Source organism: Octopus sinensis, linkage group LG1, assembly GCF_006345805.1.
Source record: "Octopus sinensis linkage group LG1, ASM634580v1, whole genome shotgun sequence".
Taxonomy (NCBI): domain Eukaryota; kingdom Metazoa; phylum Mollusca; class Cephalopoda; order Octopoda; family Octopodidae; genus Octopus; species Octopus sinensis.
In genome coordinates, this window is record NC_042997.1 from 101,523,685 (window position 1) to 101,536,828 (window position 13,144).

Genomic DNA, 13,144 nt, shown 5'->3' on the forward strand with positions numbered 1-13,144 from the left:
GCAAGTTTTTAAAGCTAAAACGTGCTCAGTTAATTTGGTTACTGGGTCAGTTACTGGTTCGTATGTCATAGATTCCACCCACTAGATTCTAATCTTCGTAATAAATACCCAAACCCAGTGAAGAATTTAACCTGGGTATATAGTATCTTTCAAGCTCTCTTCCTTTCTGTGGATGCTTGTCTTTAATATGTGTATTTTCTGAAATCCCGGGAAATTCTTAAGTGCGGGTATGCACCTTCCCTCTTATGTGCCCTACACACAAATCATTTAATGATAGTTAGAAATCAGTTCACATTTACAGTTGGATGCTTAGTAAGGTTTGCTTAATTATTTCTATACAACTGTATTTTGTTAATAAGTCAAACCTAAGTTTCTTTCGGATACGGCTGCTACCATATCTATACATAATACTAACGTCTTTGTTTGTTCCCATCACAAACCCAAATAACACAGTTGTTTAAACCCTTAATTATTAAAACTAGCAGCAAGTACTGGAAGTTGCCTGAGTTTATAAATAACTAAAGCAAATTACACTTGCGATTAAAACATTTTAATAAAGAGTGAAAAGTTTATTCGCCGGGACTGAGGGGTAACGAGCAAAGCCTTACCTCTTGCTAGAAATAACAGCCAAGTGTGTGTGTATCCCTTAGCTCTTAAAAGAAGGACACATGTTGACCTGAATATACAAAATGTGGTCAAGGCTGAAAAGTCTGTGACCTCGATCGTGGACCACTAGTTGCTTTCTTTCTTGAACCCAATTATGGTTATAAGCTGTGTAATGTCTGAAGTACATATTTCTATCGAAACTGCGCTTTAAAAAACGTAATGCGGTGACGAAATAGAAATAAAGAATTTTTATTTATATTTCACATTCATTTTGGTAGTGAGTCGCTTCAAGGAATGTGTGAAAAGATTTGTTAAAAGCGATACGATAAATAACTATAGACGATGTATGGAATAGTTTCGCCATGTAATTCAACTGCTGTTTTTCGAAGAGAAGTTATAACTTCAACTTCTCTTCCAAAACTGGAGCTAGCATAACTTAACATTGTCTACAACTTGCTTAAAGATTAAAATAATAATAATTTATTATTATTTAATATTATTTTATGATATCTGGTGTCAAAATGGACTTGAATATGAAGTTTTGAGTGAATTCAATAAATGACGAATGAAAAAGATACACACTCACAAGCATGTGTATCTTAAATGCTTTGAACTACGCAAAAGAATAATTTCAAATAAATTCCGAATGTTTCTATTCTCTAAATAGAAGGAGCTACTTTCCTGGAAATTACGACCAGCCTTTCTTTAATAAGATTATTAACGCATATAGCAGTTAACCAGACCGCATATAATTCAAGTTTGCTGCAATATATATTTAGTAAAAATACATCTGGTTTCTTGTAATTTACACATCAATTATTATACTAGGTAATAAATATATATATATGTATATATATATATATATATATATATAATATATATATATATATATATACACATATACATGCATACTAGATGGTTTATCTCTCCTTGTTTCTACCACCTCTATCTATCTGTCTATTACTCTGTCAATCATACGATATACCTTTGAACTAGAACTTAACAATCAACAAGCAGTTGGTGAATTTTTAGTGTTTGTATGCTGAGTTAGAATAAAATCTTGTGAAACACTGTGGGAATGTAAAATTTATCGCAATTCCACATTAATTGGTTGTTAACAGGGGAAAGAACTCAACTTTGCTAACCAATAACACGGATGTATGTCCTCTTTTGCAGTTTGTTTACACGACACTAAATATTTAGAAATTAAAAAGTTTGTTATGATTTACATTTATAATTGTGGTTAGTGAGATGAGAGACAAAAGCTTGAAATATTTTAGGACTTAGAATTTTTGTTACAGTCCTATTTTCAATTTTATTTTCTGATGTTTTCACTTTGTATATATTTATGCATGATCAATTTCTCTCGTGTATCAGTAGAAATGTCTAAATTTCAAGTTAAGAGGATTTTATATGTATACATTATATATGTGGAGGCGCAATGGCCCAGTGGTTAGGGCAGCGGACTCGCGGTCGTAGGATCGCGGTTTCGATTCCCAGACCGGGCGTTGTGAGTGTTTATTGAGCGAAAACATCTAAAGCTCCACGAGGCTCCGGCAGGGAGTGGTGGCGATCTCTGCTGTACTCTTTCGCCACAACTTTCTCTCACTCTTTCTTCTGTTGGCCTGCTCGCTTAGCCAGCGGGGTGGCGTCATTTGAAGGCTGAAACAATGCGAAGCGCATTGTGACTAGCGATGTGTAGCAACATCTGATAGCCTGGTCACACACTGTGTCACTGTGTGTAACATTATATGTGTATGTTTATACGCCGAATTTCTTTCATATGAATTATCAGTAGTGTCGGAATTTCCAACGAAGCTGCTAATGCATATATTCTTTTACTTTTTCCCTTCATTTGTTTCAGTCGTTAGACTGCGGCCATACTGGGGCACCTTAAGAGATTTTTAGTCGAATGTTTCGATCCCAGTTTTTTTTTTAAGCATGGTACTTATCCTATCCATCTCTTGCTGAACTGTCAAATTACGGGGTCGTAGACGGATTGTCAAGCTGTGATGGCGGACGAACACACACCGCTGATAAGGATTTGGTCGGTCCGAGGCTATAATAGAAGACACTTGCCCAACGTACCATGCAGTAGGGCTGAACCCGGAACCATGTGGTTGGGAAGTAAGCTTCTTACCACATAGCCATATGTGTGTGTATGTAATATTTTGGACTAATGGGTATATGTCAATTGATGTGTTGAGTGAAGTACTGGCATGGTTTGGGCTACCTGGTATCATCCGCAGTTGGGGTATATCCCTTGGATCTACTTCAGGAATCCCGTAGTGTTAGTTGAAGTAATAATGAATTAAGGAAATAGAAGATGGATTTGGTATTGAACCCAGACTGCAAAACTGATGCAACACAAAATGAAGCACAACATCCCACAGAATAGGTTGAAACGATCGTCGTACGGAATAAAAACTATCCATCTTCTGTTTCCCTAATCAATTAGTGTGTGTATATATAGATATAGATATATATGTGTGTGTGTTGGCCATGCTGGAGCACCGCCTTTAGTCGAGCAAATCGACCCTAGGACTTATTCTTAGTAAGCCTAGTACTTATTCTATCGGTTTGTTTTGCCGAACCGCTAAGTTACGGGGACGTAAACACACCAGTATTGGTTGTCAAGCGATGTTGAGGGAAACAAACACACACATATATATATATATATATATATATATATATATATATATATATATATATGTATATACATATATACGACGGGCTTCTTTCAGTTTGCGTCTACCAAATCCACTCACAAGGCTTTGGTCAGCCTGAGGTTTATGGAGTTCTTGTTTTTATAACTACCCAAAACCAGCCAGAAGGATAGACATATTGTTGAGAACAATAGATTTCGTTGGCAGTCTATTATCTCTAGTCTAGCTTTTGTAGGCGTAGAAGAGGTTAGAAGGGTCAAGTGGTAAAGACTATTCTGCTTAGTGAAGGCATCTGGCACATGTAACTGCTGTCACTCACAGAAAAGCTATTATTTTACTGTGAGAATAGTACTGTTGTACTGTTAAGTGATATTTGACCATCAAGGATTTTTGCTAAACCGCTAGGTTACAGTGACATAAACATACCTACATCGGTTGTCAAGCGATAGTGGGGGTACAAACACAGATACACAAATATATACACATATATATATATATATTCGAATTAATCCCTTTTTTAAAAGTCTGGTACTCATTCTATTGATCTGTGTGTGTGTTTACATGCATATAAATAGTGTATGCATGCATATGTACATGTATACACACCATCATACAAGCAATGTTGTACGTTTCCAGTCTTAAATGAAAAACATCTCTGGCCATAGGGAAATATTATTTTGTTGGAAAACAGATGAGGGTTGGCAACAGGAAGGGCATCCCATTGTAGAAAGCCTGTCCCCAACAAATTCTATCTCACCCATGCAAGTATGAAAAAGTGGATGTTAAACAATGATGATGATATATACCTCAGCATGGCAACAGCCCTTAAGTTGAAACTAGGAAAAACAGATAATTATCATCATCATCATCGTTTAGCGTCCGATTTCCATGCTAGCATGGGTTGGACAGTTCAACTGGGGTCTGGGAAGCCTGAAGGCTGCACCAGGCCCAGTCTGATCTAGCAATGTTTCTACGGCTGGATGCCCTTCCTAACGTCAACCACTCTGTGAGTGTAGTGGGTGCTTTTTACGTGCCACTGGCACAGGAGCCAGACGAGGCTGGCAAACGGCCAGGATCAGATGGTGCTTTTTACTGCCACTGGCACGGGGTCCAGGCGAGGCTGGTAGCGGCCACGATCGGATGGTGCTTTTTACATGCCACCGGCACGGAGGCCAGGTGAGGCTGGCAACGGCCACGATCAGATGGTGCTTTTTACGTGCCACCAGCACAGAGGCCAGTCGGGGCAGCGCTGGCAATTCAGTGATATTGATATCATCATCATCATCATCATTGTTTAACATCCACCTTCCATACTGGCATGGGTTGGACAGTATATTGTATATAATTATATATGTGTGGCTATGGGCACAAATATGGTTGTGTCATAAGAAGTTTGTTTCCCAACCATACCATTCCAAGTTCAGTCCGACTGTGTGGCATCTTGAGCAAGTGTGTCCTACCCTAGCCCCAAGCAGACTAAGTCCTTTTGAGAAGGTTTCATAGATGGAAACTGAAAGTAGCCATCATGTGTATGTGTGTGTGTGTTTGTCCTCCACCACTACTTGATTACCAGTGTTCGTTTGTTTATGTTCTCTTGCAGCAGACTGACAGGATAAGTACTGATGCCTACTTATTTGACTAAAACCCTATAAGCTGATGTCCCAATATCATCATAGTCCAGTGATTGACATAAAAGATAAAGATATATACAATATACATACCCACATACATACATACATACATACATACATATATATATATATATATATACATACATATACATATATATATACACATATATTTATTTGTATTCTCTTTCTCTTTTCTCTCTTTTACTCGTTTCAGTCATTTGACTGCGGCCATGCTGGAGCACCGCCTTTTAGTCGAGCAAATCGACCCCAGGACTTATTCTTTGTAAGCCTAGTACTTATCCTATCGGTCTCTTTTGCTGAACCGCTAAGTAACGGGAACGTAAACACAGACACACAAACACACATATATATACATATATACAACGAGCTTCTTTCAGTTTCCGTCTACCAAATCCACTCACAAGGCTTTGGTCAACCTGAGGCTATAGTAGAAGACACTTGCCCAAGGTACCACGCAGTGGGACTGAACCCGGAACCATGTGGTTGGTAAACAAGCTACTTACCACACAGCCACTCCTACGCCTTATTAATAATGAGAAATATATATATACACATATATTTATTTGTATATAAATATTATATATAAATATATATATATATATATTATATTAAATTAGAGATAAAACCACTATTAGGCAAATCAAACTTAAATTAATTTTAAGTATTGGCTTATGTTTTTCACTGTTTGATTTGCCTAATAGTGGTTTTATCTCTAAATTAATATAATATAATATAATATATTTATACTGTAAAATTGGATTTAATCCTAAATCTAATTTTTCCCTGTAAGTTTGGATTTATTCCCTATTATTATTATTATATATATATATATAGATAGATAGATAATTATATGAATGCTTAGTCCACATGTATTTGTATTTAGAATATGTATTTTTGTGTGAGTGCATGTGCACGTGCTCACATGTTTAGGCTTTGCTTTCTATTTTGAGCTCTCAATATCCTGGTTTTCTATGACATGTCACTCCCTCAATGTATTAGCATGCAAACTGGCCAAGTATTTCCTTGACGTAATTCTCGTGTAGAATTTAGCCAATTTCACTGGTAAGCTTTTGCTACTCTGAAGCCATGATAAAGGCACGTACAAAAGATATCAGCCAATGGGATTGGACCTGACACCTATGGAACCATACAACTATGCCGTCATCCACACACCTACACTCATATTAATAATGAGAAATATTTCATAGATGGAGATTTTATATTTTTATTAATGCAGTGCTACATATGTTTCGGCATGATATCTGTTTTTATAGGACCACCTCATCATACCCATAGGATATTGTTAAATATCATTTATAATAGACGCAGGAGTGGCTGTGTGGTAAGTAGCTTGTTTACCAACCACATGGTTCCGGGTTCAGTCCCACTGCGTGACACTTTGGCCAAGTGTCTTCTACTATAGCCTTGGGCCAACCAAAGCCTTGTGAGTGGATTTGGTAGATGGAAACTGAAAGAAGCCCGTCGTATATATGTATATATATGCGTGTGTCTGTGTTTGTCCCCCTAGCATTGCTTGACAACCAATGCTGGTGTGTTTACGTCCCTGTCACTTAGCGGTTTGGCAAAAGAGACCGATAGAATAAGTACTGGGCTTACAAAGAATAAGTCCCTGGGTCGAGTTGCTCGATTAAAGGCGGTGCTCCAGCATGGCCGCAGTCAAATGACTGAAACAAGTAAAAGAGTAAAAGAGCATTGTTTACTCTGTATTTTTTAATAGTCTTTCAAATAGCTTTCAAAGATTGTGCTGAAGGGGTCTATATAAGATATAGGACAACAGAAGAACTTTTCAACCTCAAAAGACTTTGTGCCAAGACAAAAGTTCTTCATTCTCACATCATTGAGTTCTTGTATGCAGATGATTGTGACCAGCTAGCACATTCCCAAGAAGATATGTAACACATAATGAATGCGATTTCTGTAGCATGTACAGCATTGGGCCTTACAATCAACTTGAAAAAAACTGTTCTAATGTACCAGTCTGTCCCCTCTAAGCTTTATGTGGAACCTTCTATAACTGTGAATGGTCAAAGGTTGGAAGTTGTAACTAAATTCATTTATTTAAGAAGTACTTTGAGCACTGCTGGTCTTGGTGAAATTTCACATAGAATCAGCAAAGCTAGTAGTGCCTTTGGTAGAATTGACAGGTGCCTCTGGTCATTATATATTATCATCATCATCATCATCATCATCGTTTAACATCCGCTTTCCATGCTAGCATGGGTTGAACGATTTGACTGAGGGCTGGCGAACCAGATGGCTGCGCCAGGTTTCAATCTTGATCTGGCAGAGTTTCTACAGCTGGATGCTCTTCCTAATGCCAACCACTCCGAGAGTGTAGTGGGTGCTTTTATGTGCCAGTCAGGCGGTACTGGCAATGACCTCACTCGAATCTTTTACACGTGTCACTGGCACAGGTGCCAGTAAGGCGATGCTGGTAACGATCACGCTCAAATGGTGCCTTTTACGTGCCACCGGCATGGAGGCCAGTTAGCCGCTCTGGCAACGATCACGCTCGGATGGTGCTCTTAACACCCTACTAGCACGGGGCTCGAGTGCCAGTAAGGCGACGCTGGTAATGATCACACTTGAATGGTGCCTTTCCAAATTAAAATTAGGGTTTATAACATGCGTCCTGCCATCTTTGCTATATGGAAGTGAGACCTGGCTTGTTGAACAATATCATCATTATTTTCTTAGGAAAATTCTTGGGATAAATTGGAAAATGGCATCAGTGATGAAGAGGTACTTGAGAGAAGTGGTAGTAGAAGTGTAGAATGAATGATTCTGCTAAGGTGTTTGAGGTGGGATGGACATCTGGTAAGAATGAATGATGAAAAACTTCCCAAGCAACTTCTGTATGGTGAGCTGGAAGATGGTAGGAGACCAGCACATAAATCCAAAATGAGGTTCAAGGACTGCCTCAGAATTGCTCTGACACAGACAAGAATTTCAGTTGTTGATTGGGCGAGAGAAACACAAGACCAAGATAAATGGAGGAAGAGAGTGCACAGTGGTTGTCTAAGGTTTGAGGGAGAGAGAATGAAGCATGAGAAGATTAGGAGAAGGTTTAGAAGGAATGAACCTATGGAGAATGAGGGAGTGTTGCTTTTTGTGTGTGTGATCTGGAGGAGGAGGTGCTCAAGTTGTGCAGAAAACTCACAGGAAATGACCCATGTTAAATTGTGATATGGCTATTGTTCACAACAGAACATATGTAACATGTGGAATGGTGTGCCTCTCAATTGGAGCACTGAAAAGGCCTGTCAAAAAAGTTCATACTGTGGCACCTGTTCTTTCTGCCAGCAGCACAGTTATGCATTATGTAATAGAATGTGCAAAACTTTCGCCAAACTCAAGAGTCATACAAGGGCCTCACATTGCATCAACATTGACTCATTTTAATTATTCCTTCAAGCAATGGGTTTGCTCGTATACGAGAAAGCAGCTAAGATATATGTGTGTGTCTGTGTAAAACAATGTGTGTACACACACACATATATATAATCTTTGATACAGTCGAAATGAAATAGTACTTAATAGTTAATAAATGTCTAATTTTTGCAGAAAGTCCCTATTTCGAAGGGAGACGATTAGTCAATACAAGTAGTTCAATTATACTTCAATTTATAAAATGCGGAGGATGAAAGGCAAAGTGACTCCGACGGGATTTGAACCCAGACTGTAAAGAGTCAGATCGACGTTCTAACGATTCTGCTAACTTGCTGCCTTTAAGTATATGCTTTCTAATTTTGATACAAGGCCATCAATTTTAAGGATTGGGATTTAGTCCATTCTATCGAGCTCAGTACATCCTAGAGAGATGGTGGGCAGTCATAGAGTTGACTTTGGTGGGATTTGAATTCAAAGTACATAGTGTAAAAATAACTATGAAAAAACTGCAGTTTGTGTGCACGTATGTTTGTGCTGGGAACTATTTAAATGTTGATCAGTGTGTGTGTGTGCGCGCGCTCTAAGACAACTACACATGCTTCTATTTCCAAGTTGTCTGAAGTTTACCGCACAAATTTTCAATAAAATGTTCGGTCACATATCACTCGTTGTATAATAAAAACGTATTCCCAGTGTATCTATGGGCGTGAGATACAAACAGATATAGGGTGAGTGATGCACTGACTAAAGCAAGGTGCAGTTGAAAAGAATTATTTCTTATATATGTTGTCTAGTTTCCCCGTTTCTATCACATGTTGTTTCTTGTGACGTGGGCGATTATTTCCTTTGACGCAACTACTTAAGCGTACTTTCCGCACTTAATGACAAGCCGTTCCTCCAGTAAAATAATATTGATGATTCATCATATTAACTTTTTCTCAGTTTATATATAAGGAAAATTTATGGTTCTGTTTCCGATATGTTAGTTCCGAATAGTTCTATAAACAAACAACTTGTCCAATTTATCAACAAGCTTGTTTTGATCCTCCTGAAATAAATATTAAAGATAGTTTCCATTGTTAGTATAAGTTGGTGAGATGGACAGAAAGTGGGAGCGGACAAATAGGGCAAGTTTGAAAGATGAAGAGAAATTACTAAAGATGGTAGCTTTAAAACTTTATTTTATAGAAAAGAATTGTATAGACTTTGTAGGGAATGAGCAAGAGCAGCAGATCGTGGGAATAAAACAATGGTTTGAAATGAAAATCATTCAATAAAGAATATTTTCTTTCGACTAGCACTGCTCGTATCGTCTACGAAATATCCCTACCACCATCCTTGAAGTATTATGATGTAAATTAACGATGTCTTTCGCCCGTCCTAGGAGCGAGTCACTATGCGATTGCTCATGCTAGAAACAGCAGCTAACTTCCCTCTCCCCATACCCTACCGTCTTAAAAATGGAAAGGGATATTAAATGATGTCTAAGAAGTGATGCGATGGTCACGGCTAGATCACTTTCGATCATAGAAATGTTCGATCAGAGTTGACCTAGTTTCTAAATAACCGATTCCTTCTTCCCTCATGGCGAAATTATTGTGATTTTTTTTTTACCCATGTGATGTGAAACAAGTTCACTGTATTGTCGTCGTTTTCTGAATCAACGTAGTGTAATTTCTTCATAAACTAATATTTTTTATCTTAGCTGCTTTATTATGCAAATAAACGGGTCATGGCTAGACAGTAGCCGATAATTTTGCTGTATCGTTACAGGACGGCGCTTTGAAAAACTGGCGATAAAAATACCGGTTTCTCTAGAAATAAGAATGTTTTAAAATATCTGATAGTTCTGGATTTGAAAATATTAGATTATTCAGATGAAATGCCTGATGGATTAAGAAGTATTCCTCCTACCTTGATTAGATATATATATAAATTATGGGCAAGTCGTGTATTCGAGAGATGTGAAGGAAAGAAAACACTATTTCTACTGCTATTTGTGAACTAGTCATAACAATCGCTATGCAGAAAGGAGGTTAGTCAGAACTCTGTAGTGGTTAATCGATGTAAACTACGGATGCACAAAAGGTGCAGTGTACTTTTAGATGAGTTGAAATAGGAAGACGTTACATGTACGAAAGTAAGCAAGAGATAGTAGTGCAAATCCCCCAGGTGGCTCATTAGTAATTAATAGTTTCTGCTACCTAGGTAACCTAATCAGCAGTGGAAATGGTGATTAAAAAGGATAAGGATGTTTTTTTTTTTTTCTAGAGTCGGTTTAAGCAAATTAGACCCCTCCCCCAGAATCTTGTGACCGATGCCTATGTTCGAATTCATTTCTGTTGTTGATTGTCTTGTAACTTCTTAGCTATTTTGCTAGTATGGATGTCATAATTAACAAGCATCCACCTGAGGTTTAGTTTTTTCAAGCTAAACCTTTTAAATAAATTAGTGTCAAACAAATGTTTTTATTTTTTTTTTGTACAGCTGGGACAGTGTTGAGACTAATCTAATATTTGATTTTTTTTGGGGGGGGGAAGTTCCTATTATAATAATCACAACCATTGATGATATCCCTACATATCTCTTTTATTTCCATTTCCAGTGAGTGATTTTTTTTTTTTTTTACATTTTGATTTGAAAAAATTTTTTGCCTGGTTGGCAGCGGTGTTCTAGACAACCGTTTGTTGGCATGCTAACTTTCCTCTGTCTTATGACTTCTGTGTAATTACCTTTAATTGTATTCTGTCTATATCGATAGCTCTATCTCAAATGATTGTATATCCCCACCAGCACCACCACTCATGTATCACAATGTTAGGAGAATTGCATTACTGTTAGTTTTGTTTCATTCATCTCTTGTAACTTTCCTTGCACGTAAGAGAACATATCTAGCAACTTTATCATATCCTTATTTATCTAATAATACTTTTGTTAAATAACCCACTAAGCCTGCATTTTGTAATAGTACCTTTACTTTATAGTAACTGAGCAGTATGTCAATGGTGCCTAATCAATCTTACACTGCTACAACCAGTGAGGGTTCTCTATTGCCCCTTCAGTCCTGCATTTTTAATCCATATTACTACTTCTGCATTTTTTATTCTTTAGTCATGAAGTTCTGTAAAGTATTAAAAAAAATAATAATTAATGCGCCCTTTTTTTAAAGCCTAGCCAGGCTCATGGGCCCGGTTTCTCGGTTTCTATGGCGTATGTGTTCCCCAGCTGGACGGGACGCCAGTCCATTGCAGCGTTATTCATTTTTGCCAGCTGAGTGGACTGGAGCAACGGGAAATGAAGTGTTTTGCTCAAGAACACAACGCGTCACCCGGTCCAGGAATCGAAACCACAATCTTACGATCATGTTGCTGACACCCTAACCACTAAGCCACGCGCCTCCACTCTGTAAGGTATTACCCGTGTAAAATGGTGCTCATCTTTCCTGAGTACATTGTATCTAATATTAGGCTTAAAATGTTCTTGGTATTGTGCATTATATATCTGGAGGCATTGATTGGTATCTTTATAAGACTTAGAGACAAGGATTGTTAGCATAATTGATCTCTTCAATAACTCTCACTGTTGTTAGATATTTGATTTTTATTTTCTTACTATTTTCATAGTCTTTCACTGCTATCATTAAGCCTCCTTACTGGGAGTTTCCTGGCAATCTTGAAACTAGTCCCCATCTTGCATTTTCTTGCTTCATTTAAAACCAATGAATATCTACTTCAGGGTGATTATATTTTGTGTATTGTCAGCATCTTTCTAGTTTTCTTGTCAATTCCTTTTATGCCAGATCTGATCAATAAAACCAATAATATATAACATCATTGGAGTGGTCAAACTGTTGACAAATTTAGTTTTGTCGGGAGAAAACGAGTTTTTTTTATGCATCAATATTCTTTTTAAAAATTTGGCTGTTATTTGTTTGTGATGAATCTATGCTTTCCTAAACATACACCCACTTGTTTATATGCTTTTGCTTTCTACTTTCCTTTGATAGCTTTTGTTTTAAACACATTATTTGTCTAATCCAAATACTGTTAATATCTTCCTAGATATCTCAATTTTATTCTGTAGGCTATTAGATTCTTCATTTTAATGCATATGTGAATGTAATCTATCTTTGTCTTTTCTTAATTCCTTTTCTTTGCTATATTTCTACTATATCAGTGATGTCAAAGTTTAACCGAATAGTAAAAGGAAAATGGAATCTCCTTGAAAAAGCAGTTTTTAACTCAGACATCACACATTCTGATATTATTATTATTGGACCTGACCAGGTTAATGTCTAAATTTAAATCACCAATAATATTTCTAAAAGGTAGTATCTGTCACTTTGTTATTATGTGCAGAAAGCAAATATGAGAAAGATTATCAAATACTATCTGTAGTTGATCTTATTTTGTAGGCAGGTCCTTTTCTTTCATACCCATTTAGAAGAGTCCGTTGATATAAACAGCCAAGTATAATCCTTTGATATATACTTTCTGCTCAAAAGGAAAATGTTATTTTCTGAATCTTCAATTACACTTTTTAGAACTTATTATTATCGTGTGTGAGCCAAATCCATTTTAAGGTTCACCCTTCCACCCACATTTGATAAGACAGGGCAGGCAGTGTTCCTCTGTCAAGAAGCTATGGCAAAAGAGGTTGTGTGGTGGATGAGGCTGAAAGGATTAAAGAAAGACATCTTCCTCTTCAGTCAACTCCTTATTGGCTTTTCAAGTTCCACTTGGGAAGGAAAGTGAAGGTTGGAGAAGAAAGTGCTACCTCTCAGGGAACTGGTGAAAAGATGGGTGATTG

General features: G+C 37.3%; 1 protein-coding gene across 4 annotated transcripts in view; it reads left to right on the plus strand.

Moving 5' to 3' along the window:
* Window positions 1-13,144, plus strand: part of LOC115211768 (ecdysone receptor) — a 147,030-nt gene that overhangs the window by 33,414 nt on the left and 100,472 nt on the right. The gene's annotated exons all lie outside the window — the stretch shown is intronic.